Source organism: Amblyomma americanum, chromosome 1 (assembly GCF_052857255.1).
Source record: "Amblyomma americanum isolate KBUSLIRL-KWMA chromosome 1, ASM5285725v1, whole genome shotgun sequence".
In the NCBI taxonomy this organism is placed as follows: Eukaryota; Metazoa; Arthropoda; class Arachnida; order Ixodida; family Ixodidae; genus Amblyomma; species Amblyomma americanum.
The window spans coordinates 64,464,539-64,492,301 of NC_135497.1; the positions used below are offsets into that span (position 1 = coordinate 64,464,539).

A 27,763-nucleotide genomic window follows, 5' to 3' on the forward strand; every position below is an offset into this window, starting at 1 on the left:
GCCAGTGCTGAATGCACTCACATTTTCCAGCGAGTTTTCTATAAAAGCTAAGCACATTATCAAAGAGAATGAAATTGTTTCTTCAGCTTCAAACCCATGTGTAGTTTCTGCAAACGTTTCTGTGCAGTCAGTAAGACTTTCATTCCTTGTACTATACCTTTTATTAAATGAGAAATCAGTTTTCTCTGCATGTACCTCGAACACAAAAAATTTATTATTCACTGAATGCATAGTGCACGTTGCTACTGTAAAAAAAGCACAAATCTCACACTTATTACTAAATTTTGGGCCAGAGTCATTAGGTTTGTCAAGGATAAATGCATATAAATGATAACAATGCATGCAATGTCAAACATAAAAGATATTACACACCTAAGAAGGCCCCTTAAGGGCTTTTGTAAAGATGGAGTGCACACTAACTTTGGTACACAGTCATCAAGCTCTGTCAAAGGTAAATTCACCTACTTAAAAATACAATTAAACTCAATCAAAAACAAATGACCATCCACACCTAAGAAAATGCCACACTTGTTTGCATAAACATCAAAAACAAAACATCATGCACACCTAAAAAGGAACCCTACGAGTTTTTGTAAAGATGGAGCGCATACGGCATTCTTCTTTGAGCGTCTCTTGCAAGCTGTCATACAGTCAGTTACATTAAGGAGCTTATCATCCTTGAAAAAGAATAGCCTGACATGCAGAAGTCCGTCCAAAATTCGGACAATTTCAAAAGGAGGTCCTTGCGAGTGACGCAGTTCAGAAACACCTCACGCATTTACGCGTCCCATCCTGTCTTGTCACCGGGGCAACTGAATCCATCTCCCACAATGCAAGCCGGATGTGCCTGCAATGATGGCAAGTGTGCGAAGCACACATCGAGGGCCTTCACCTTCTCCTCTGGTACCCACTCATAAAACCCGAAGTCCACAAAGAACACCTGGAGAACATCACTGTGGCCAACTGACACAACTTGTCCTCTGTACCAACGCGCGTCGTGATTGCTCCTCGCAGCCACAAGCTCTCTTTGGCCTTTGTGAACGATCTGACCTCGCTGAATTTCCTGAGATTGCACTCACGTTGCATGTCTTCCATGAGGCCTTTCAAAGACAGCTTTGACCTGGAAGCCATGCCTACGACAATCAGCTGCACAAATGACTTTTCCCATAAGGCAATACCAGGAAGAAGAAACTTGGGCTATTATTGCATGCAGACACCTGTCCAAACACCCAGCTTTCCACAACAGGTGGCTGCATTATTCTTGAAAGGCTCAGAACTGGCTCATTTACGTGCAGTAGCGCTTAATTAGCTTCTTCAGCAACATGGCTGTAAACGCAATATTGTCCGTGCTTACAGGTGCCTTGTGCGTTGAAAAATTTGCAGATGCGGTGACCATTTTTGACAGTAAACTTCGAGGTTGCCACACCTGGGTCATCGGTGTTCACACCGTAGCTATTAAGCACATCGTTGTAGTCATCCTGCATAGGATCAAACTGCATGTCTCCAAAATTTGTACTTTGTCCAGGTGTTGTCTTTCTCGCCTTTCTTTCAATCGGCATCCTTGGATAGCCATCTCTGATCCTGCACTCAGCCACATTGCCATGAGTCTTGCTAAACAATTTTACCAAGTGGACTTTGTCACCAAATTTGTCACCACAGTTCTGTCTCTCCAGAACTTCCACTGTAAGCTTGGTGTCAGCCTGAGTGAGTGCTTCAAAACTCGCGACAGCTGCCTCTGTCCACTCTGACCATGGTGCAATACCAGTAAGATGGAACCTCAGTGCAAGAGGGTTTATGGAACGAAGCCTTCTGTCTAGCCTGAACAGGCATGAAGAACTCACTACTTTCCTATTGCCATAGTCTATTAAAAATATGAAACATCACAGTCCAGAACCTCTTCAACTCTTACCCTGGCTCCCGTCGCATGTGGAAAATCACGACAGATCAAGTATGAACCTTTTTTAACTTCACGTTCAGGGCATGCGCTCTCGCTGCATGAGGAGCTTATAATGCTGCACACTTCCAAAAGGTCTTTCGATCTGGAAGTCAGCTGTCCATGTGATCAGGTGTGCATTTAAATATATGTGACTATAATGTCTCAGGAACATCCCCTTGGTTCTTCCGCCGTCGCTAATTCACAGCAAGGCGCCGACCCCTCGCTGGGAGTGTCAGCGCGGTCTGAAAGAGTCGATGGTGATGTTTCAGGCGTCTTGGTGGAGCCTTCTTCACACGAGGGCGATGCAAGCCTGCTTGTAGCTTGGGCTGGGTTTCCGTCCATAGCCGGGATGTCATAAAGTTAACTCAGGAATTGGGCATAGCCACCTATAGACAAGATTCTCGTCAACATTTAGTCTAACCGGGTCCCATTCTCGTTGTGGAGCATATAACGAACAGATCAACCTCGCAGACGCCCATGTCTGAGACGCTGTGGAATATGGCTTCGTATTCGCAGCTGCTGGGCAACATGTTCATCAAGTCCCAGCGTGTGCTGCTCAATGTTGGCCGTAACCTACGCAGGCAGCATTCCACGGTCCCGCGCGGTTCGGCTGCCGCTCGCTCGTCGATGGGGGTACACACAGTTCAGCTCGACAATATCTTCGCAGCCGGTGTCTACGTACAGGATTCTGGCCAGTGCATGTAAGCCGTTCGAATTTCTGTGCACGTCTCTTATCTGCGCGCGAAGACCCTCTTCCATTCTGCCGTCCCTGGCACACCAGGCAAAACATTCCAACAAAGGACATTGTGTAAGTGGCGTCTCCCGTCGCCAACGCAGAACTTCTCGTAGGGGGTATTCAGGCAAGCCAGGCGGGTTGTAACGAAGAAGACTTTGGCTGGTCATCGTAGTAAGTCACACGAACTGGGACGCGAACTTTAAAAGGCACATCACGCGGCCGTGGTATTGAATGCGTCGCAACCACTGCAGTCTCAACATAGTTCGCCGGAGCCATCGTGGATTTTCCGTAGACGCCTTATGCCACAGCTATGATCTCGCACAGCAAGAGAGAGACCGCGGCACGACACGACTAAGCCATAAACAAGGAAAATTAATGGAGACTGCCGAACACCCCGTCCAAAAGCGCTCGGAGCTGTATGAACTGTGAGCCCCGCGGCACCGTGAAGCTGTCCAGCGCCTCCAGCGTCTCGAACATGTCTCGAACTATTTCGAACACAGAGGACAAAGGCAGAGCCGGGAAGCGCACGTTTCCGTTCGATGATGATGATGATGATACTGGCTATCCCTTTGTATCGGGAGATCAACGGCACTAAAAACCGGATCAAGCCAAGAAGGTAACAAACATAAAAATTAAAGAATAAAAACACCTAACACACGCTCATGGCACGTTTTGGTCCCCTGAGCCTTCAAGGAGCGTGACCGTGTCGTGTGCGCCACCAATGTTCCAAACGTTTGCTTCGTTCGCTCATCCAGCTTCCATTGCGATGGCTCGTCGGGTCGGCGAAAACCGAGTGCCATCGCTAGTGCCCCGAGGCTGTTGGATCTAAAGCCCCTAGATACGCTTTTTTTAGAAAAGCTCATGAAGGGACTTTAATTTGATCCGCTGATCGCGTCAGGTGGCATGGGACCTACTGAGGAATTGTCCTGTGCATCCGAAACCGACGGGTGTAGGCCTGCACATTCCAACACGATGTGCTCGATGGTTTTATCAGCGCCTCCGCAGAGTTCACACGTCGTGCTCATACCCTCCGTGTACTTTGCTCGAAGACATCGGGTGCGTAGCACACCGCTCCTAGCTTCGCACAACAGTCCACTTCCCCTAGTGTTGTCATATAGGGGCTCTTTTTCAACCTTCGATTTCCCTTGTTGGTAAACGGCCAGGGCTGGCTTCTCGCGGGCTGTCTGCTGCCAACGACGCTGCTCCTCGCATCGCACTTGTTCTCGGATCTTTTGCCGTCCGTTGGGTTGGAAACTTGAAGTAAGGGGGGGGGGGGGGGGTACTACTCTGTATTTATCCGCCAGACTCTTGGTGCGACGGGCCCACTTGGTGTTGACACACCTCAGGTGGACATACTTGAACACTTCCCGCGCCCAGCGACCGTCCTGCATTTCGCTAAGACGGCGCTCGTAGCTCAGTTTGGCTACGGCTTCCCGTGCCTCAAAGGAGGACCACCCCAGATCACCTTGTACCGCCTCGTTCGGCACACTGCCGTGAGCTCCCATGACCATTCGTCCCACCTCTCTGCCGCGTCTCCAAACCTTGGCGAGTCACGGAGGATAAACAGATGACTGCGTTGCCGAAGGTAAGGCCTGGCACCGCCACCGCCTTCCATAACGATCGGGTGACTTCAAAACGTTTGAAAGCCCATAAGGCGCGTGAGCTCAGGAAAGCCCGTCGTCTGATGGCCTTCGTCCGGAGTTGCTTCTCGAAATCCTGTACATAGTTGCAGCCCGCCGAGATTTCTGTTCCCAGGTATCTGTAGGACGGCAACCAAAGGACACTGTTGTTCTGAAGATGCAGGGGTAGGGTCTCTTGTCCACTGTCCTCGGACGCCTCCGGCGGGAACCTGACTGCTGCAGACTTTGTGGCGTTCAAACGGAGCCCGAGGCCATCGCCCTCAGATGAGCATATGTCTAGGAGGCTCTGGAGATCTCCCGTGTTGTCCGCAAGCAGTACTATATCGTCTGCGTACAGGAGGGCTGGTAGCCTCTGAGTACGAGTGGCGCCATCCTCCATGTAGGTGAGGCTGAACCCAACTCCGCTCTCCAAAAGGCGCTGCTCCATCCCCGAGATAAACAACATGAACAGGATCGGCGACATAGGGCAGTCCTGACGCAATCCCCTAGACACGCTGATTGGCCTGGTGATTGAGGCCCCCCAGTTAATCACAGCCTGGGTTTCAGTGTATAAAGCCTTCACCAAGTGTAGTAGCGGTTCTGGGATAGCCTGTGCCTCCAGGACCTCCCACAGTTGATTGTGCTCCACTGAGTCGTATGCCTGGGCTATATCCAGAAAGCCCAGTACCAGCTCTCGCTTCTCTTTGGTGGCGATCTCAATTGAAGATGTCACAACGAAAAGGTTGTCTTCCAGTCGGCAATTGGGTCGAAAGCCATTTTGCAGTTCGCCCAGAATTTGAGCACCTTCCGCCCATCTCTGTATGCGAGCTTGCAGAATGCGGCAAAACAAGCGATACAAAGCAGATGTTACCGCAGTGGGTCTATAGCTTTTCAAGAGGGCCTTGTCTCCTCCTCTCTTTAGTACCAGCGGTATCCTTGAGCACCGCCACCCTGGTGGAGCAGTGCCTGTGGTCATTACATCGTTCAAGGCGTCCCTGAGCTGTTCCCGTGTTCTTTTTTCCATCTTTTTTATTAGTAACGGTGGTATGCCATCCAGCCCTGCTGCCGAGCTTCCCGCCATGTGTCGCAGTGCTCGCTTCAGCTCCCCCTCTGTGACTGTGTCACATCCCGATCCGGCAGGTGGGCTTGCGGGTGGTAGTGCTGCACTATCCTGGCCTATCAGGGATTGGAACTGGTGGGCCATATGTGTTTCAATGTAGCCCAGGCAGGCTGCTTCCACGTACTCCTCCCCTGTGGTTGGTTCTCGCAGGGTCACCGTGTCAGCTTTAGCCACTGGCTGAAGTGTCTGGATATATCGGCAGAATTTCGCTGGGCCATCTCTGCCAGCTGATTTGATTTCATGGAGGAGCTTTCTGTTAACTGCCAGCATCTTCTGTTGTACCAAAGCGGCCATATGCTTTTTCGCTTCAATGTATGCCTCCCACAGCCTATTTATTATTTCAGGTGTGCCCTGCAGTGTAGCATGTCGAAGCTCTCTACAAGCGACTTTACGTTGCTTTAGGGCATTGGACACCTCTTTGTCCCACCATGCTTTAGGTCTATGTCTTCTGGAGTACTTCTGGATTGGCCGGCTAGCTTTTACTGCAGTTATTGCCTTTTTTACCCAGAGTTCAAAGTCTTCATATGATTGCACATCTACACCCTCCGCCTCGCTCTCCAGCATGCCACAATGTCGTCAATTTCTGTCGTCAAATCATTTCAATGTTCTGGGTGTGCCCTGTCAACATGTGTATGACCCTCCCTTCCAAATGACAGCACAAAGCTGTTGTGGTCGCTTCCAATGCTTTGGGAGCCTTCTTCATCTATCACCATCTCTTGAAGCTGAGGTAGAAAGGCATGTGCTATTAAGCAGTAGTCTATGCTGCTGGTCTTCTTGTGCATAGTCCAAGTTGTCTTCCCCCTACACTTGTCTGTGGTATTTACAACCACTATAAGTCTTGTCTTTGGGACCAGTCCAGAAGCAGTCTGCCCATTCTATCCGTCACACCATCTAGATCCAAGGTCCTTGCATGCGTTTTTCATTCCTTCATTCCACACTGAAAGCCCAGTAGGGGTGGTTGCCGTCTGGGGGAGACCGTATACTATGAAGCGGTGCTGTGCAGCCCGCTGCAACCACGTATCCAGGTGGCCTTTCACTTTCTGAAAGGCATCCTCCGCTGGCCAATCCTCCTTTCTTGCATCATTTATCCCAGCATGTAGTACCACCAGGGCCTCCTGCGCCTGCCAGACATCCGTTGCATCATTGAGGGCCTCACAGGCCTCTTGGAGGGTTGCGTCTGCCTCTGTCCTGATGTGTACTCTCTTGTGCCACTTTGAAGCCTGTAGTATAGCGGGCTTCATACGGTAGGCATTGTGATCCCCGTATAGGAAAACACTTTGGTCTTTCCTTTCCTGTCCATGTGGGCTCCCATGTTTCTCCCCTTTTTTTTGGTGTCTATACTCTGAGCCTCGTACTTTAGGTGTTTGGTGGCGCGGCTGCTGGATATACTTTGCTGTTGTTTGGGTACTTCCTCCTGTGACAGGGTGGGTAGTATCAGCTAAGCTCCTGGCCTCCTCCTCTTCACTTCCACTTGTGTTCTCTTTTCCACTTCTGCATGGCTCTGGTGCAGGCTGTCCTGGCATTTGCTCCTTTAGGGGGTGCCCACCGACTCCCCGGCCATTGGTTCGACAGCGGCTGGCTGCCGCACACGAGTTGTCCCCGAACACAGCTCGCTCAGTGTCTGCCTTAGTTCAACTACTTGTTCTTCCACAGCAGTCCTCTTTCTTCTCTCCGCCTCAAGCTCCGCCTTTAGGCCGTTTCTTTCCACCTCAATCGCGGTGAGTTCGGCGTCCAACCGCGCCTTGATGTTGGCGATCTCCAGCTTCCAGTTTTCCTTCTCTTTAGCCGCTTAGGTAGTGAGCTCATCCCGCAAAGCGTTCATCCTTATGCATTGGTGGCACTTGAAAGCAGGGTCTTCCCGAGCTTCGTGTACGGTGTCGTAGGGCTTGTCCTCCAAAACGAGCCACGATTTGCATGTCGTACATTGGACCTACTCCTTGATCGCAGAGTCTTCCTCAGTGGTCTCCTTCGTCTGGCCACGTTGCCTTATGGCAAAAAGGGTGGTGGCGGGAAAAAGGGGGTGTCGTTCACTCACTTCTGACAATCTTACTCCTAACTCATCGCGTCGCAGCGCTCACACACGAATTTTCGCACGCACATCCGCACCCCTACTCCTTTAGGAGCGGATCGGCAGTTCAAATTAGTCGCTAACGGACTTCAGCACACACAAAGGCACCGCGCACTAACAGTAGTAAACCGATTCACATCAAGGTCGCCTGCCCTTGTTCGCTGCAGACAAGCCCAATGTTGCCCATGCCCGTTCCCAACAAGTGCAATGTTGCCAAAACAGACGCTACAGCCAAGTTCAGTGTCGCCCACGGCCGTTCCCGACAAATGCAATGTTGTGCAGCTGTTGCCTGCTGTTGGAAACATGCGCTGAAGACGCCCCGCATCTGGCAGGCCCAAGTTGTATTGTAGTAACGCTAACCTGGCCTGCATTTGTGAGAATAGGTGAGTGTCATGGGCAGTGTGTAAAATTCCTGGCCTTTCACAATAAGCAAGCCAACATTCCTGCTGGCACTTTTGTTTCATTGTCGGTGATTTTTCTGCGTAACCGTCGCTTTGTTGAGTCTTTTCTCTTAGCGGGGCTGCTGTAATGTCCCTGCCGGAGTGGTTTTTGTATGATGTAGGTTTTCAGCGTATATTTTCGTGGTTTACTGCAAAAATTGTCACGACAGTCCATACTCATTTTGCCCATTTTTCGTCATGGGTTGTGGCACATTTTTTTCAAATTGTTGAATCGTCAAACGTTCATATCCATCTCACACCTCTCCTGAAAGCTGCGCGCGGTTACGGGTGACGTTGTCGCATGATTGATTTGGCGAAACTGAAATAAAGTAGCTGAAGTGACGAACTGTCAGGTAACCTAGAACATTGCATTGGGCTGTAAGATCATTTCCTTTAGACGCTGTTGCAAACAGTTTCATGATGGCATATACTTGCTGTCTTATCTTAACATTGGACACAGGAATGGAAAAATCCCACTAAGCACAACCTCCCCTAACTAAACTGTTCAGAGTTTAAACAGTAGTCATTATTAATATTGCGTCCACTGCTATGTGTCTAATCTGAGCTCGATGTGGCATCCACATATCTTCTGCAATCTGTGATCTGGTAGGTCTTAAACATAGGTGATAGTGCTTCTGAAAGTACATGCTTCTCTCACTTAGAGACCTGCTTTCCATGCTTGGTTTATGTGCCTGCTCCTTTTCTCCAATGCATAATGACTCTTTTGATGTTGTGTAGTGAGCCCCCCTTTGATGGCTTGGAGTTTATCTAGTGTCCTCAGAATAAAAAAAAAGGTGGCTACTTCTCTGAACATCAACATTTTTTTTTAAGAGTTACTTGCACCACCCCATAGGACATTACAGCAAGGAGTTAAAAATGTTGAAAAAGAAAATAGTCTACTCATTGAAACCATGGAAGAAAGCACCATTGGATAATGTATGAACAGTACTTGACACTAAGCTGTTCTACTCTAGGATAGGTAAAAAACAGAAGAATGGAAAACATCATCCTTTAAGGAAAGCTCTTTTACCTTTAAATGCTTCAATATGTAATTAAGTTGTTGGTTGAGTATATTTCTCACAGTTTACAGCAGTTTTAGCAAGTAAATATTGTAGAAAGATTTTTATCCAAGATTTTTCCCATGGTCGTTCTGCTGCTGTTTCTATTACAGTTTGCGTTTGCTCTGTCATTCTGAGTTAGTCTTTAATTTCCCGGTGGAAATCAAGCAACACTGTTGTGAATTTTTTCAATTTACTTATAAGTGGCCATGTATGCAAGCCCCAACAAACACATCCATACTCAAGTATTGGTCAGAGTTGACTATCAGCTGTATTCTGAAATCACTTTGCAAATGACCGAATCTCTACTGTAATAAACCCGGAACTGATGGCTGCCTCGTTCCAAATGTAATTCACATGCTTAATCCAAGGCCTGAGATAAAAAGCACTGCTATACATAAATTTCTTGCTTGTTCTTAAAGTAATATGATTAACTCTGTACCTATCGAAGTGATTACAACACTTTCTTGTAAAGGTGATGTGAACAGTTTGCAAAGCTTTTAGCAAAGTAGGTGAATCATACACAATTTGTGAATTACACTGGAGGAATGTCATAAGGACCAAATACCTTGGCCTAATTAACATCTTGGAATAATATACCAATCCCGTTAACTCAAAATCTGACCTCCAGCATGCGGTCTAGCTTAGCAGGTGGTGTGAAGCTAACAGTATGTGAGCAAGACGGCATACAGATGACAAATAACCTCTGCAAAGTTTTGTTTGACATACATTATTGTTTATTCAAAAACTAGTGCAGTTATGAGGTAAATAAATTAGTAGAGGAGGAGGCCCCAAGTAGAAACTGTCGGGGGACCTCCTGTTGTTAATTGTATATATGACGCATATTAAACATATGGTAGATAGCAACTACATATCGGAAAACAGGTGCAGCAGGAATTAACAATCACAACAAAAAATTTGATTAAGCATGCTCAATTTTACAAACTCATTAAGGAACATGGCAAAAAGAGAACACAATACTATACAAAAGCACTCAAGCAATAAAAGCCATACACAATAAATACAGGGTTCATTGGCATGGCAAATGAAGGTAATTAAAATGTACACACTTTTTTTAAACCTTTTATGGAATGATGCTTCTGTACTAGATGATGTGATGAATGTTAGTAGAGAGTTGCAGACAGTGATTGCTGAGAATAATGAATAAAAACGAAACTCTAGAATATCATCACTTTTCAAGCCACGTATAGAGCTGTTGTCTGCACCAAAAAAAAAAAATCGGGCGTAGTGTACAGTATATCGTGCAGACTGTAAAACCATGTGCATGTGGGTGAAAGTGGAAACTTTGTTGAAAGGTTGAAACAACACCAGTATGATGTTGCAAACAAGAAAGCTTCGTCAAATGCACTCGCCAAAAATTCTTAAAGCAAGCAGCATCATATAGATTGAGCAACGCGTGCATTTTGAAAACAGAAAAGAATCTCCAGAGCCGTCTATATCTACAATCCTTAAGGATTCAGACAACCAAACACACTCTTAATCGCACTGACGGGGCACTTCCTAGTGCATACGCCCGCTGCCTAGGGCACATTTTTAAGCTTAAATAGCCAGCCTTTCACGTCTGTACCTGTTTGTGAACAAGGCTCCCGTGTGGGAGCCGAAACGTCATTTAAGAGTTCATTTTATTTTGGTCGGTGTTCTGCCTTCATGTATACCCCGAACCAGACGGGTTTCTGTCTAACCCTCGACTTCATCAACTTACGCCGGTCGTATGGCCAAAGAGCAATCACCGAAATCTGTCGATTTACTTCCGTGACTACTCGAGTGGCATCATTCAAAGGGCACTTGACCTTCAACATGACATGCAAGACACTTGGCCTCATTCCTCGGCCCCTCCGCCTCAACAGGCCCGTTGCAACAAGTTTCGGCTACAGCATTGTCGCCAAGGCTGAACGACTTCTACTACAGGCAAGAATTTTGGATTGCAAACAAACGATTAGGAAACTAGAAACCAAAGCTTTCTTTGCACGGTGCCGGCTAGAGCACCAGTACTCGGCAGTATTCCCAAGCGTGCAGCTACATGCCAATTTTCAGGCCAAATTATCTGCTGCCAGAGCAGAACAGACCCACGAAAACAAACTCAACAGGCTCACACATCAGGATAGGCCTGCACGCACCAACGTCACTTTGTCAACAGTCCACAACCTGTCCGCTTATAAGCCTGATCCTGCTCAAATGTCTGCACTTAACCTGGGCCTAAACTTCAATGTGGCACTGGCCCCAGACCGCAGAAAATATTGTATGCACGGTGGAGAACGCAATCAGCAAGGTGGAACCTTCCCGCCACGAAGAAGCACGTACTCGTGCACTCGGCGTTTCGAGGCTGCAAACGCTTCAGGCCTCCTCGACACTCTTCAGTTCAGTGCAATGCCATCAAGCAACTCCACGCTAATGCCGGTTTGGTCATTCTACCAGCTGACAAAGGAAATGCCACTGTTCTCGACAAGGTCTACTACTGTGCCAAAATGCTGGCCCTGCTGAATGACCGGAGCACTTACGTGTCTCAAGGAGGATCCAATGCCAAAGATACAGACACAGTTGCAAAAGCTTCTGTCGGACGTCTTTTGCGTGCTGCCACCCCAACATAAGTCTCTCTACTTAGCTCTACTATGTCACAATGACTCAGCACCGGCGTACTATGGCCTTCCTAAGGTACACAAAACCGATGTTCCAATGAGGCCTATCGCAGATTTTACCCATTCACCCCTCTACAAGCTCTCCGGCTTCCTGCACCGCATACTGGCTCCGCTCATTGGAAGAACCCCCACCAATGTGCCTCATTCTGCTGACATTATATAAAAAGTTCGAAACGTGCATCTTGAGGACTGTGACATGATGGTCTCTTTTGATGTCAAGTCGCTCTTCACGAGTGTTCCAACTGACTTAGCAGTCGAGGTTTGCGCGGCGGCCCTGGAATCTGATGCTACTTCGCCTGGCAGGTCGCCAATCGATGTGCCAGATCTCAGGCGACTCCTGCGTTTCTGCCTGAGTAACACATATTTTACTTTCGACCAGGTGTTTTACAAACAGGTTCACGGCGCAGCCATGGGTGCTTCAGTTTCTGTAACCGCTGCAAACCTAACAATGGAATAGCTGGAAAGCCGCACACTAGATTCATTCAGCCCACAGCCAAAGATTTTTGTGTGGTACATTGATGATTGCTTTGCTATTATTAACAAGGATGTTTTACTTTATTTTGCAGCAAATCTGAACAGCATCGAAAGAGTCGTCCAGTTCACAGTCGAAAAAGAAGAGGATGGACAGCTTCCGTTTTTGGATGTCTTAGTGAAACGAAGCCAATCCATGCTCTCATTCAAAGTGTACAGGGAGAGCACTCATACTGGCTGCTATCTTCACTTTCACTCCCTTCACCCAGCCTCTCACAAAAGATCAGTGGTTGCCTCGCTTTTTCATCGAGCATACCGGATCTGCACAGAGCCAGAGGATGTGAAAGCCGACCATCGAAGTGTTCGCAAGGACTTCTCCGAATGTGGCTACCCGTTGCCTTTCGTCAACGCTGTGGAACGCAAACTGCTGCAACCCCCACGATCTGACAGTAGCCCAGCCGCCAAAAAATGTGCACCTGTGCCATACATGCCCGGGATCAACGAAGCCTTGGCACGCATCTTGCGATCTTATGACTCTGAGGTGTCACACGTGCCGGCAAAAAAGTTGCGGCAAGCCCTCGTCAACGTAAAATACTGCCTGCCGAAAGAAAAATTTCCGGGCATAGTGTACACTATACCGTGCAGAGACTGTAACCATGTGTATGTGGGGGAAAGTGGAAACTTTGTTAAAAGGTTGAAACAACACCAGCATGATGTTGCAAACAAGAAAGCGTCGTCAAATGCACTCGCCGAACATTCTGAAAGCCAGCAGCATGATGTAGATTGAAGCAATGCACGCATTTTAAAAACAGAAAAGAACCTCTAGAGCCGTCTATGCCTAGACTCCTTAATCATTCAGACAACCGAACACACTCTTAATCGCACTGACGGGGCACTTTCTAGTGCATACGCCTGCTGCCTAGGGCACATTTTCAAGCTTAAATAGCCAGCCTTACACATCTGCACCTGTTTGTGAACAAGGCTCCCGTGTGGGAGCTGAAACATCATTTAGGAGTTCATTTTATTTTGCCCGATGTTCTGCCTTCTCCACGTACAGCCCCGACCAGACAGGTTTCCGTCCAACCCTCGACTTCATACAGCAAGCATATACTTTCTAGAGAGCCCAACAGGGGACCTAAACTCAAACGCCTGCATGTGTTAGTTCAAGCTCTAAGTCATCCTGTTAGTATTGCAGCCACGGCAAAAAAATGTGAAGTTGCTTCCGTGCATGTTGCACAAAGCATTATCTAACATTGTCTCTAATCCTAAGTTTCAGTGTACTTCAAAAATGCAGAAAGATGACACTGAGAAACTGCCAGAAAGCACATGTTGGGTCCAACAGGTTTGCAGCATAAGAATCCAGTTATCTAAAAGCTTCCTGCTATATTTTATTCCATTGCAAGGAAAGTAACTTCAAACACTCTGTGGACTGCAGCTACTAGCCTGCTAAATATACCTATTAACTGAAACAGGTGCTATCAGACTCCACAGCCTTGGCAAAAGAAGAATAGGAAACTGGAAAGGGGTAGGTAATGCAGGCAGCACTGCAGCAAAAACGCTTTTATAACCAAAGAGTAGACATGAAGACGTGAGAGGCACTGAATGGAACTGTAAAGTGAGAGTGTGATTTATTTGTGTCCTAAATCTGTGTACACAGTGCTGTATCAAAAATATCGTTACAATAGCATGCATATATTCTTAAAGACTGAATAGAAAATTCCTGTTGACAGTGTCAGCATGGAGCCTCTTGTTTTGTTTTGAGTTTCAGATTGCTAACTGTTTTAGGGCAAGGATAATATTGGGGAATGGAAGATGCTCTTAGAATGCACATTCACAATGTAGTCCAAAGTGTTTAAGGGAAACACTAGAGGCGAAGTGCATTTCAATTAGGCAGCAATTACTCGTGAGTTTCAACTTGATCGCAGTTATAGGGTTGCAGAGCAAAGCTAGACAGCTTTCTCAGAAGCTTTGCAGCTGGAGGAAAATTCGTCTTAGTCTTGGGATAAAACCAGGGACCACTGCTTGCTTGGGCAGTCACTCTACATTTAAGCTAACCAGGATGCCTAGCAGATGTCATGGTGAGGTCGAATTTGTCAACAACCTGAAGCAAGAATGGTGTTAGTCTCTCTCTGAGTTGTTGATCAATTAGTTCTCTTTACCTAAATGGTTTGAAGCTTCTGACACCATGAGACACTAACTACGCAGGAAATAGTTCGGGATAGCCCTTCGCCTTTTGCTTCTGACAGCCTATGCAAAAGTTCTGGAGGCAGCATGGTCACATTGCATTAAGTGTATGTCTCTTCAGTCTTCTTTATGTGCTTGAAATTAATCCGGAGCCCTCCACTAAGCCGACCCTTGTAGCCGGCGGGTTGTTTTTGGATGTTAAACCCTACAATTTACAAATTTTACACGTGCGGTATGCAGGTGCCGTAGATGGGGCAGAGAGAAAGTCAAGAAGAGTGATTTTTACGCTGCTCAGAAGTCAAGTCGCATGTGTTGAGCGAAGGCACAGCGGATTCGAGGGCAGAGAGGCTGGCAAGCTCGGCCAGTAGTGGGGAGCGGGACAAGGCATCAGCATCATGGTGCTTGCAGCCCGAGCGATATACGGCACGTATGCTATACTCTTGTAGATGGAGAGCCCATCGAGCCATGGCAGGCAACCGGAGGGATCTTTTAGCGAAGAAAGCCAACATAGGGCATGGCGGTTGGTGACCACGTCAAAAGGACAACCATTATGATAAAGTCGAAACTTGCCAAGGGCCCAGACAATGGCCAAGCTAGGCCACCTTAGCCAAGCACTCTTTAGTATACTTCATACACTGTCTGGCGACTTACTAGCGAAGTGGAGCTGCAATAAACGTTTTTCCAAGAACTCTCGTCCCGCAAACTTTTGTGCCCGATAGTACATATGTGAATAGTGGCGTGTCGCGTCCGCGAAATATGCGGTGCGGCACTGCTGTATTCTTGTAAACGCGGCTTATCTCAGCCTGCAATCTTTGCCCGTCCAATTGTGAAACGAGATATGACGCATCGAGAAAAGGGGTTGAGACTGCACAATTATAATAGCTTCGCCATATCTTCCATGTACCGCCATGAATGCTAGCACCTCCGTTCAGCCGCTGCTGTGGTTATTGTGCTCGGCTACTGACCCGAAAGACGCGGGTTCGATCCCGCGGCGGCTGTCGCATTTCGATGGAGGCGTTAATGCTAGAGGCCCGTGTACTGTCTGATGGCAGTACACGCTATGGAACCGAAACCAATCTTGTTACGGTTGCGAGAGAGCATATGATTCAAGAAAGAGTATCTAGACCTACGGTGTACATATGTAGCTTGTAAATTTCTGTTTGAAATACTTCTGCCTGGCAGATCTGCCGCTGCCGTGATGCAGGTGCTGTCGCGACTCGGACAGGAAAAAAAAATGATGCCGGTTTTAGGAATAACATTTTCACGCATCAAAATTGAGACTCAAGTTGGTGCAGCTGTAGGTCAACGCGCTTCGATCACAAAAAAAAAAGTTGAAGTTGCCTTCCGAGTGCATTCTTTGCAGAGTTTCGGTTTTGATTTTACGGTTTGCAGTTTTGTCTAAAATCTGTACTTTCGTTATTTTTGCTGTCAGCTTTCATTGTTTTTATGGTGCTATTGTGGTGTCATTTCTTAATAATTCTGAGCCATGTTTCCAGCGCATTTCGTATCAGTTGCAGAAAAAGTTCATTTCGTAGGTAGCGTTGTAGCGCCATCTGCCTGGGACGGCCTGCCCATTGACATCAGCATCATCCTTCGTGCCGCGGGTCGTTTGTATCTGTGGCTGGATTGGTGCTGTTCTTGCGTTTGTTGTAACACTAAGTGCATTTTTAAGCGCAAGCAAAAAGTTATGCTGCAGTGTTCAAGTATGACACGTTGGAGCAAGTTCAGGTGAGCTCTCCGTGCTGCGCGGCTACCTACACGGCCTTCGTCAGTACTGTACTAATTTTTGGGAAAACAGCAGTTGAGGTACCATATGGTCACTTTTCTTTTCGGAGGCTTTTACTGCTGCGTAATCCTACCGGACAGGGTCGAGTTCATACCGCGTAAATGTATGTACCACCAGCAGCAAAAGTTATTGGGGTGCGTGTTCTCGGGGAAGAAAAGTTATTGTGGGGCTTCCTCGCGACCTAGTGCTTTAAAAATGCTACCAGCGTGTGGCGAATGCAAGTCCCCTCGTTCAGACACTTCGAGCGATTGGCTTACGTGGCGCTTGGCTACTGTGCCGGAGTTCCCGGGTTCGAACCCGACTGCGGCGGCCGCGTTATCGAAGGAAGCCAAACGCAAAGGCGCCCGTGTGCTGTGCGATGTGAGTACACGTTAAACATCCCTTGGTGGTCGAAATTATTCCGGAGCCGTACACTACGGCACATCTTTCTTCTCTCAGTCCCTCCTTTACCCCTTCCCTTACGGCACGGTTCAGTTGTCCAAGATGCGAGACAGATACTGCGCCATTTCTTTTCCCCAAAAACCAATCTTCTTCTTCCCCGTACACTCCCACCTCGTAAATTTTGCCTGCCGATAGTACCTCCGTGTGACGCGATTCGAAATTGATCACTTCAGGCCTGACCTGTTCAATTAAGCGAGTTCACACAGTTAATTTTCTTTGAAATACTGAGCGCAGTGTGCGAGCTCAGCCACTGTGACCCTGTATAGTAAACGGGTACCGCACAAGGGAGGGGGAGAATGGTAGGGTTTTAACGTAGTTAAACCGAGTATATGTGTGAAAGCACGTGTTTAGCCTGGTTGTCTCATGGTTTTGCTTTGCTAGGTCGTCGGCAGTTCTGGCGACGAGACTAGTTCTAGAGTAGTTGTTGATGGAAGACGACGACATGCAATGCACAGCGCGAGCGTGTGTTGCAGTTTAACGCGAACCGGGGTCGTCTGCGGCAGCAGCATGGTGCTCTCGTGCACAGGCCAGCGAAATTGATCTGCTCGCGCCTCCGCGGGTTCGAATCCCAGTCCCGGCAATATTTATTTTATTATGTTTGCCAAGGTCATCCTCAAGGTCAAGCTTCACACTAACTCTGTAAGCCAGTTAGACCTCATGAAGTAGTACTTTCACACTAAAATATTAGCCCTCCTGAGCCGAAATGACAGTGACAATGTTTACAATTGCTGTACAGTTGATGCCTTCATAACCGTATAAAGACACTCCATAAGCACATTTCTGGCCAGTCCAGCTCGATTCAGCACCTCAAATGAGTGTGAACGCGGCTACCAGTTTAGTTTGACATAACTAGTGTTAACAGAGGTCATCAACATGCTTCAGCAAAGCATCTGTATTTGATAGCCTCTTCTCTCTCTTTTTTTTCTTACAGTAAGTGTTGCTCACCACCACTGCCTGCTCATAATGACAACAGGTTAACGTGTCTTGTATTTGGCAACAGCATGGCAAGACAGCATAATACATTTGTAGCGAAGTCTGCCAAACAAGTTGTGGTACTATGTATTGCTGAACTTGGCATCACCGTATGCTGATATTGTGAAATAACATTGAGTGGCAGTTAAGTCTTGGTGCGTTTTTCTCAGATCTATCTGCTGTAGGTCAAAGTTTGGGCACATGAGTGCAAAACAGATTTGTTGAAAATACTTTTCATGAAAACAGTTACTTATGGTACTGAGTACTATGTAACAAGAAAGTATCTGCTGAGACTATGTTCAACTTTTAAAAAATGTCTGAACAGTGAAAAGTAAATCATTCATAGTGTCGTGGCACAGGGGTTCACTCGAACCCGGGCTCCGTTGGGTAGCGGGTCCGAGCCTTCGGGTTGAAGAAATATGGAACTTCAAGCTTGGGAAAACGAAAAACAAACGGGTTTACTGGCACTTTTCAAGAAACTTGATTACATAATTTAGAAGGAAACAAAGAGCAAACAGTCAAGAATTAAAAGTTCATAGCGTCGAGCAACTGGGTGAGCCTTGTCGTCAGGGCCCAGAGCGATCGTTCGTACTCAGGACACTCGTTAAATACACTGAGGCTCCGCCGCTTTCACCACACGATTCACAGATCGGAAGAGTCGCCGCACATAGCACGCTGAGCCCTGTAGGAATGGGCAAGGAGGATACGGAGGTCCGCTGCTACTTCGTCCTCGGGAATGCGCTTCTGCCCACTTCCTTTCGTCATCTTGTCCATTGTCGGTCGCGTCTCACGGTCCGACATAGGGGAGCATGCGTGGGAGATTCCACGGGTAGTTTCCCCGAGACATCTTTTTTTTCTTTTTCGTAAGGTCAACGAGGGGTCAAACAACGTGCCCCCAGCAGGGTTGTAAAATTGAGAATAAGAAAAGGAGCATTACAAAAAAACCTGTGTTTGCTTATAAGAACAGATAACAGTGTCCCCAAAAATATCTGGGAGGAATGTATGCAAAAGGACGTAGCAAACATGTTTGAAGTTTTCTGCCAGCATCTCGCCTTCCCCCCCCCCCCCCCTTTTCCAGAAAAAAAACAAACTTGAAGCATGTTATGAGTAATACAAGAATGGGTACAAGTGTTTAAGTTCATTCTAAATATAGATTTTTTAAAGTATTTGCAAGATACCAAGTTATCATGAGAAGTACTGATTATAGAATATTCAATCTGCGGTAGAAGCACCAAAAGATATTGACAGAAGAACTAGGGGGCTGTGCTGATCCTGTGCCATTGTCTTGTGGTGCTGCTGTTGCCATGGTATACCAACAACTCACCAGTGTACGGTTCTCCTCTGTTGTATGTTAACTATGTGCTTGTTTGACACAGAGTATTCCATGGCCACTTTTGTTAAATCCTATCATCCAGAAATCTTTAGTCACAGTCTTGATCTTGTGCTGCACTGCTATCTTCTGTTTTGTCAGCCTCAAAGGTTTGCAGAATGTGGCTGTGTAGGAAAAACTTCATTGGTGTGCTGGTGCCTTGTGTACCAATTGCCTGGCATTATGCCAGTGAATGGAGCGTGCATGTTCCCTCATGATTGCCTTGGAAATGTTGCTATGGGTTATGGCGCATGTATATGGGTTTTTCTGCGCACCCAAATTTCGTTGACTTTTGTCAGGATCATACATGTCAGAAGGGCTGGTAGTTATTATATCAGAGCAGTGCGAATGTGAAAAAACATACTGCAGTGGGAAAATGAAAACTAAAAAGACTGGTACGATGTAAAGCTGCTCAAACCGCTCACCAGTTCTTGAAAAAGTGAACATATCACCTCTAAATTAAAGCTTCTGTTTGGGCGAGTTGGTAATGATCCATTTGCTTCAGTGGTTGTGTTGCATGTCTTCCTTTCATGTGTCCTGTCTTCCCGCACTCTTTTACAATGACATCACTACTACGCTTCACAGTTTTTTACCTAATGTGTTTGTCTTGAGTGGCTTCCAAAAATTGCTCAAGCTTGCAGATCTGCAATGTCAACAGGCCGGCATATCAAAGTCCACAGAATGTTAAATTATAGAATAACTTGGACGGTGATCTGCGTGCATTGCTAAATAATCAATTTCAAAAAGAACTGCCTAACTATGTTATTGACATTGTTGTAATCAAAAGCTGTGTAGCCCACCCCTGTTACGCCTCTAAAAGAAGAGACAGCAGTGTGTGTAAATAAATAAAAAAATACTCGAATGCTTCCTTCCCAAAAAATTGATGCCATGCAATGACACCATTTTTTAGACATCAACTGATAATCCTTATTGCATGCTTTGTAGCATTTCCAGCCTTTGTAGCGTTTCCAGCAGTCAGCCTGTCTGTAAAGGTGTTTTTTGTTATTGTTTCGGCGATGTAGGTGCCGAATGGGCTCGGCAGCACTGCAACGATGTCCACGTACGCTCACCTGCGTCGCCTTTTTGTCGTGCAGGTGCTGTCGCTCGTGCCTTTCAGTCCGCCGGCTGGTTCTTGTGCTGACGCGAGCTGGGCCATCGGCAACACCCTCCTGCCGGTACCATCGCCATATCATCCGTGGAGCAACAACGCCTGGTTGTGCATCCCGGCCGGACCCTAGTCGGCTGGATCACTAGGGTCGACCCAGTGCCATCTACGCCCTCCCTCAAGTAGGCCTACCTTGGAATACTGCCCAAACACCAGCTTTGGTTCCTGTCTGAGTACAGCGCATGTGCCACTCTACCCACCCAACCTCCCCCCAACGATGATAGCCAGCATGTCTACGTCACCGCAGCGTCCACACTACTTAAGGACAGCACCAACGCCGAACGCGCTTAATGGGCTCGGCAGCACTGCAACGATGTCCACGTACGCTCACCTGCGTCGCCTTTTTGTCATGTAGGTAAACTATGAACACTCATTATTTGCGCGGCGTACCCGTTATGCGGCATTGCTAGTGCTGCCGAGCCCTCAGTGTTGTGTCGCGACTGCCTTTGAATGCCTCGGTGTCATCCGCCAACTGCTGATTTTGGCGGGTGATGTTGAATTAAACCCCGGTCCCAACACCCGCGGTGCTGCTCCGCAAGATTCTTCCGACATAATGGAAGCTTTGAATGAACTTCGATCTGGACAGGCATCTTTGCTGGCCGAAATGAAAACAATTCGCAGCATGTTAACCCAAAATGACAAAGCGCTAGGTGAAAAAAGAAGCAGACTATCTAAAATTGAAAAAGATTGCGAATCATTTGGCGCCATAAAGGATGATATAAGCGAAGTTCGGGAGCTTGCAGAGCAAAATGCAGGTGAAATATCGAACATTATGTCTAAGCTGGCCGACTCTGAAGACAGGGCACGCCGATCCAATTTATTGTTTTTTTGGCTTAAAAGACACTAACCAAGAAACGCTGAATCTGAAAAGATTGTCACTGAAGTATGCAAAGAAAAACTAGACGTCACAATCAACCCAACAGACATTGAAAGAGCTCACAGACTGGGAAAGTTTGATGCTAACAAAATCAGACCGATTATTGTTAATTTTGCTCACTATAAAACAAAAGAAAAAATTCTTTCTTGTGCTAGCAAACTAAAGGACAGTGGCTATAGTGTTTCTGAGGACTACTCTAAAACTACTCTCTTGGCAAGGAAGCAGCTACTTGCATTTGGAAAATCGCAAACCGAAAAATACAAACTCGGGTATAATAAGCTCATCATTGGTACCACTACGTACACTTATGACCATGTTACAAACAAAGTCGTTCCCCGCACTCCATAGCTACCCAATGGCCCTTCCGAAAAGACTAAGCTCCGCCCCTTGACCATTCTTTACACTAACATCCGCAGCCTTCCACCTAAGCTTGACACCCTCGCCAGTCTCATACGCACGACGGAGAGCAACATAATTGTACTAACCGAAACATGGCTAAATTTGTCCATAGGAGACTCCGAGATACTTTCCGTGTTTCCAGATTTCAATTTCTTTCGACGTGACAGGATACACAGGCGAGGAGGTGTACTAATCGGTGCTCATCAGTCATGTCGTTGTTCCGAGATTAATCTTGCATCCCCTCTAGAATTGCTTTTCATTCAATGCCATGCTTCGTTCCCTCCAGTTATCATCGGCGTTTGCTATCGACCACCTGACCTAACAGATTCCTTTGTGGCTCACTTCCACGAAACACTCCGCGTCATAACTACGTCACATCAGCACATTCCCATTCTTCTTTATGGTGACTTTAATTTTCCCGATATTACCTGGTCTGACCTCCCTGCCATTACATCCAAAGATAACATTGAAAGTGACTTTGTTAACACGTGCCTAACCTTCGGCTTGTCCCAGCTCGTATCTAACCCTACCAGGCAAACTGATCATTCTTCTAATATTCTTGACCTTGTATTCACTTCCCACCCAGATAACGTGTCACCTCTGCTTCATTTACCTGGGTTTAGTGACCACTCCGTAATACTAAGCACATTTTCCTTCAAACTGCCATACCTGAAAAAGCAAAAAAAGACACTAACCTTATATGACAAAGGGAACTACACAGCCATGAACGCAGAACTGTCCGACTTTTGGGCGTGGCTGGTCCTTGACTTCTCAAGCCGGTCTATTGAAACTAACTGGTCTCTCTTCAAACACAAAATGCATCAACTGATTGATAAGCACATCCCTACTATCACCATCACAGAAAAATCATCGTCACCGTGGTTTAATAACGAACTGAAGCACCTCAACAACAAAAAGAAAAGACTTTTTCGAACAGCCAAACGCCTGAATGGCGCTTGCACGTGGAAAAGGTATCAGTCTGCAGAAAAAATATTCCAATCTTTAGCAAGCCAAACCAAACGTTCCTTTTTTTCATCAGTTTTACCGTCTATGCTGCGCACCAATCCTAACAAGTTTTAGAAAACTATTAACCCTACACGCCACAAACCTCTAACATTACACAAAGATGGTAACATTCTCATACCGGAACAAGAAGTCTGTAGCACTCTTAACTCCTTTTTTTTTGCTCAGTTTTTACTAAAGAACCTGAAGGCGAATTACCATACTTCCCTGTCTTCGATCACCCTGTTATGCTAGACATTCTGTTCGGTACCAGTGGAATTATGATACTAATCAAATCATTGAAAGTGCCCTCTTCATCTGGTATTGATGGCTTAAACTCTAAAGTTCTAAAAAATACTAAGAACATTGTTAGTGTCATCTTATGCCACCTTTTTCAACAGCCTCTAACATCAGGTGTGCTGCCACAAGACTGGAAAATAGGTAAGATCGTCCCAGTCCCCAAAAAAGGTTCATCTTTTTCTTGTAAAAACTAGCGCCCTATTTCCCTCACAAGCATTTGTTCAAAACTGATGGAACATGTTATTTATTCTCACATCATTAAATTCCTAGTCTCAGTAAACTTTTTTCACCCTAAACAACATGGTTTCTTAAAAGGACTTTCCTGTGATTCCCAACTAGCCCTTTTCATCAATGACCTTAGTTCGCATCTTGACTTAAATATCCCTCTTGACGCGCTGTTTCTTGACTTTGAAAAAGCCTTCGATAAAGTACCGCACAAAAGATTACTACTAAAACTCTCGCGTCTAAACCTTAATCATTTAGTGATGAACTGGCTTCAAAACTTTTTGACTAACAGAGAACAATTCGTCTACGCTAACAAATCGTCGTCCCCCTCGTTCTCCGGTTACTTCAGGTGTTCCTCAAGGCACAGTGCTCGGACCCTTGCTTTTTCTCATTTACATTAATGATCTTCCTTCCAACGTTACCTCTAACATCCGGCTATTTGCAGATGATTGCGTAATTTACTGCCCGATTTCTACAAGCACCGACTCCGACACCCTTCAACAAGATTTAACCCGAACTGTAACCTGGTGCAAGCCGTGGTTAATGTCCCTTAATATTGCTGAAACATGTATGATTTCCTTCCATCGCGGGCAATCCCACATTCCCTCTAGATATGTTTTTTTTGGTTCTGAAGTGCGTTCCGTTCTTACCTGTAAGTATTTAGGCATTACTTTAAATCATACCCTAACATGGTCTTCACATATAACGAACATCGCTAATGAGGCTAACCGCACCCTTGGCTTCCTACGTCGAAATCTTCGTTTTGCTACCCCTTCCATTAAATTATTAGCTTACCAAACTTTCGTCCGACCTAAATTAGAATTCGCTTCAGCAGTATGGGACCCTCATCAGTCGAACCTCTCGCTAACACTTGAAAAAATACAAAATCGCGCTATCCGCTTTATTTACTGTGATTATTCATATTATACTAGTGTGTCTTCTCTAAAATCTAGAGCCTCTTTGTCTAGTCTTGAAACAAGAAGAAAAATATCTCGATTATGCTTGTTCCATAAGTTTTATCATTCATCTTTAGGAGCATCGATCATATCAGCAGCACATCATCTGTCCAGCCGCATTCACCACAGCAAGACAGTGTACCCTCCCCCTGCAAGAACCGCATCTCATTTACGATCTTTTTTTGTCAAATCATCTCGGGACTGGAACGATCTGCCGCCGGAAGCCATACACCTTACCAACCCCACCAAATTCAAGAAAAAGATTGAGGCCATCATCTTGTAGTCTGTCATGCCCATCCCTCATGTAATGCCCCATATCTGGGGTCTTTAAGGTAATAAATAAATAAATAAATAGATTAAACCAAGGCGCAGTGTTAGTGCATGAATCAGTCAATAAGAACAGCATGTTTATCAACGTGTACTGTACGCGTTAAGTGGCATAGGAACCAAGTCACTCACACATGGATAATCTAGTCCGCAGAAAATGTTGCTTATTTTGCACGAAATGCGACCACAGAATGGAAAAAGCCAATTCAGCAGCGAGAAGAGGTAATCGATGTGTTGTGGATGTGAAAAATGAGATCCAGGCATGGGGACAGAATGCCGAAAAGAAACTCCGGACCATAATCAGCTCGGCATTTTTTCCGGCTTTCCGCAGCAGCGCCTCGCGGAAAGTCAACTTCACGCGACTGCATGTTCCCTTTAACAGTGTACCATACTGTACAGAAAACTAACATCCATAACGATGTGACGCTGCATGTGACCGAGGGTGTGGTTTGACTGCCAATTTATGAGGACTGGAAGGAATACATCACTCATCTGACATCCGCACTGTGCAGAAAGTTGTGTGGACTCTTGTGCAGCTCCATAGCCGCCGTGGTGGCTGAGTGGTTACGGCGCTCGGCTGCTGGCCCGAAAGACGCGGGTTCGATCCCGGCCGCGGCGGTCGAATTTCGATGGAGGCGAAATTCTAGAGGCCCGTGTACTGTGGGATGCCAGTGCACGTTAAAGAACCCCAGGTGGTCGAAATTTCCGGAGCCCTTCACTACGGCGTCTCTCATAGCCTGAGTCGCTTTTGGACGTTAAACCCCCATAAAACCATCTTGTGCAGCTCCTGACCGCAGCGGTGGCCAAGTGGTTGAGCATCCGCCTCGCATGCGGGAGGTGCGGGGTTCGATCCCCAGTGCCACCGGGTACCCACCGGTGATACAATGGGTACAAGCTTTCCCCTGGTCTGGTGCTCGGCTTATTTAGGGTGAAATGCTTGGAAAACGGGTCCTTGACCCCACCTAGAGAAAAAAAAAATACCTTGTGTCATGGCGCTCTTTGGCCTTAGATGCCCTTGCGCCATAAAAATCCATAATCATAATCATAATCTTGTGCAGCTCCTTAACTTATGTTTCAAACAGAAAACTCGCAGTGCCTTGGTGTGAAGTACCTTGTAGGAAATGGCTTGTTTGATGAGAAGGGGCCTGGTCTTGCAGCGTTAGTAATCGTAATTTTTATTTTTGGTTAAGTACATAGACAGTGAATACAGGGGAAAGGATGATGCACTACTGCTGCTGCTTGCCATTTACTGTTCGCACTCTTGCACAGACTTATGCAGTAAAGAGTGCTGGCACTGTGAATGAATAAGAATCATCATCATGACGACATGTTTCTGTAGTAAAGTGTCGGCCGGAGTAGATGTGCAGTTTTCTCTTTTCAGACTATGAATTATTTCTGTTCAGACAATTTCTCGGGTTATCAGATATGCTTCTTCTCGTTACAATATGTCAAAGATATGTTGGCATCTGCATACTCTGCAATGAAAGCTGAGGAAACCACCATTCTCTGACTTTTACATTTTTGCAATGCTTATAAAAGCAATCATTTAAATGTACCCCAGTCTGCCGTTAAAGAAACTGTACCTAAGACAGTGGGATCCAATGTACAATGAATCCTGTGCACTGAAAAAATCTGATGTTATGTTTTTTTTTTCACATTCTATTCGTGCAAGAAATGGTTGGCCTAGTCATCTGGCACAACGATTGCAGCTCATTTGGCACAGAAAACAACCACTTTGACATTAAATCGCTGTCCGATTTTCTCTTGGCTATATACATATATGGCAGTTTGGTTGCGCTGAAGAGCAATGAGGAGACAGTGCTTTTATTAAAGGACTGCTTCAATACAATTCATTCCACCGTAAACTTGCCAAGACAGCTATCATGAAGACATCTCTTCAATGTCATGTTCACACCATGTTGGCATCAGGTCCTTAAAGGATGCACACTTAGCAGAAGCACAGTACCTTAACTACGTTTTGGCCAATGTTGCTGAAGGGTTATGGGGGTTAACGTCCCAAAGCGACTCAGGCTATGAGGGACGCCGTAGCGAAGGGCTCTGGAAATTTCAACCACCTGGGGTTCTCTAACGTGCACTGACATCGCACAGTACAAGGGCCTCTAGAATTTCGCCGCCATGGCCGGGATCGAGCCCGCGTCTTTCGGGTCAGCAGCCAAGCGCCATAACCACTGAGCCACCACAGCGGATGTTGCTGAAGGCTTCATGGTATAGTCTCCAGGGCATTTCAGCTGTTGCATAGCTTGAAAATCAAGCAGCAAACTAATGTCAGTGTTTTTTTTCTGCACAGCACTAGCTGCATTACTTTGTAGGGTGAGAGCAACCACTTCTGGGAAAAAAGTGTACAAAGAAATATGTAAGGAAAAAATTCCACTGTACATTATTCGGTGTATTAGACCCTGCTGTCATCGGGCAGGTGTTCAGAAGAGCACACTGGGGTACATATTTTTTCCGCTCCTCACGCCACAGTTTCACCTGAGGCTGCAGGATGTGAAAATAAATTTTCAAATGACCACCTCCATAAGCATTTCAACATTGTAAAGAAAAGAATGGAAGCTTCGTCAACCTTTGTTGCGCCAACCTGCGCGTGCAAAGAGAACAAAGCCACTCAAAAAATAATGAAAACAAAGCTGTTCACTTGCAGTGTGATGACCACTCTGGAAAAAAAAAAACACACAAGAAAAACAGTTGCGGTGAAAATTAAGCGGTATTTGGTCTTGAGATATGACTGCGGTTAAGCGCAGAGGAACTGAGCTTAACAGCAGTTGAAAGCTCTAAATTTACAAGTATAAGCAGCAAGAACAATTTAATTTAGTCCAACCAGTGAGGAATGAAACCGAAATTAAACTTTGGGAGTTAGGCAGGTCCAACACTTGACCTCAGCTTTGATGCACAGACTCTAGCATCGATACTGCCAGATTCGGGAATAGCTCAACTCAGCAGTGCAGTGTCTGTCATTGTGCAGACATCCTGCACAAGAATTGGAATTTCGTTATGGAACATGCAAATGGTGCTAACATGAACACAGAACCATATGCAAACAGATAGGTGAACCAGGGAACCTAAAACTCCAGTACAAAAAGTGCAAACGCACACAGAAACCTGGAAGGATTCTGCATAGCCAACAAAGCCCACATATACATTGGCTCACCATCGATGTCACAGAGCAGCCAAGAAATCGCATTCCTCACAGGGAGGTCACAGGCAAATGAATGTGCTCATCAATGACATGCTCCTCATGAGTCTTCAGGAATGCCTGCAGCTGATGCAGTAGACCAGGAAGTGATGAACAACTGGTGAACAAGCAAGGCGTCTGCAGGGCCACTGTGGATACAACAGCAAACAGAATCGGACACCCAGTGCGAATCCTGCCATCATGTCTCTCACGGCCTGTGAGGCACTTCGCACCGCAGTACAACTTTTGCGACCGGAAAAATGTTCAAGTTTCTAAGATTATAATTTGAAATTCACTGCTTGTTGTTATGCAGAAAAGCATACTGTAATCCCAGTGTATATATATGAATAAATGTTTTTTTTTATTTTTCTTCCCAATTTGTTATGGACAGTTTTGACGGGGGACGAAAGTACCATATTAACGAGGCATGCCTCTATAACCATGCAGTATTCGAAAAACACC

At 46.2% G+C, this 27,763-nt stretch overlaps 1 long non-coding RNA gene across 1 annotated transcript; it reads left to right on the forward strand.

Annotated features, from left to right (window-relative positions):
• The first annotated feature begins 15,896 nt into the window (after nucleotides 1–15,896).
• LOC144112902 (uncharacterized) lies at nucleotides 15,897–20,540 on the forward strand. Its single transcript, XR_013310535.1, has 2 exons — nucleotides 15,897–16,017; nucleotides 19,952–20,540. It is a non-coding gene; the product is annotated as an uncharacterized LOC144112902 (long non-coding RNA).
• The last annotated feature ends 7,223 nt before the right edge of the window (nucleotides 20,541–27,763 follow it).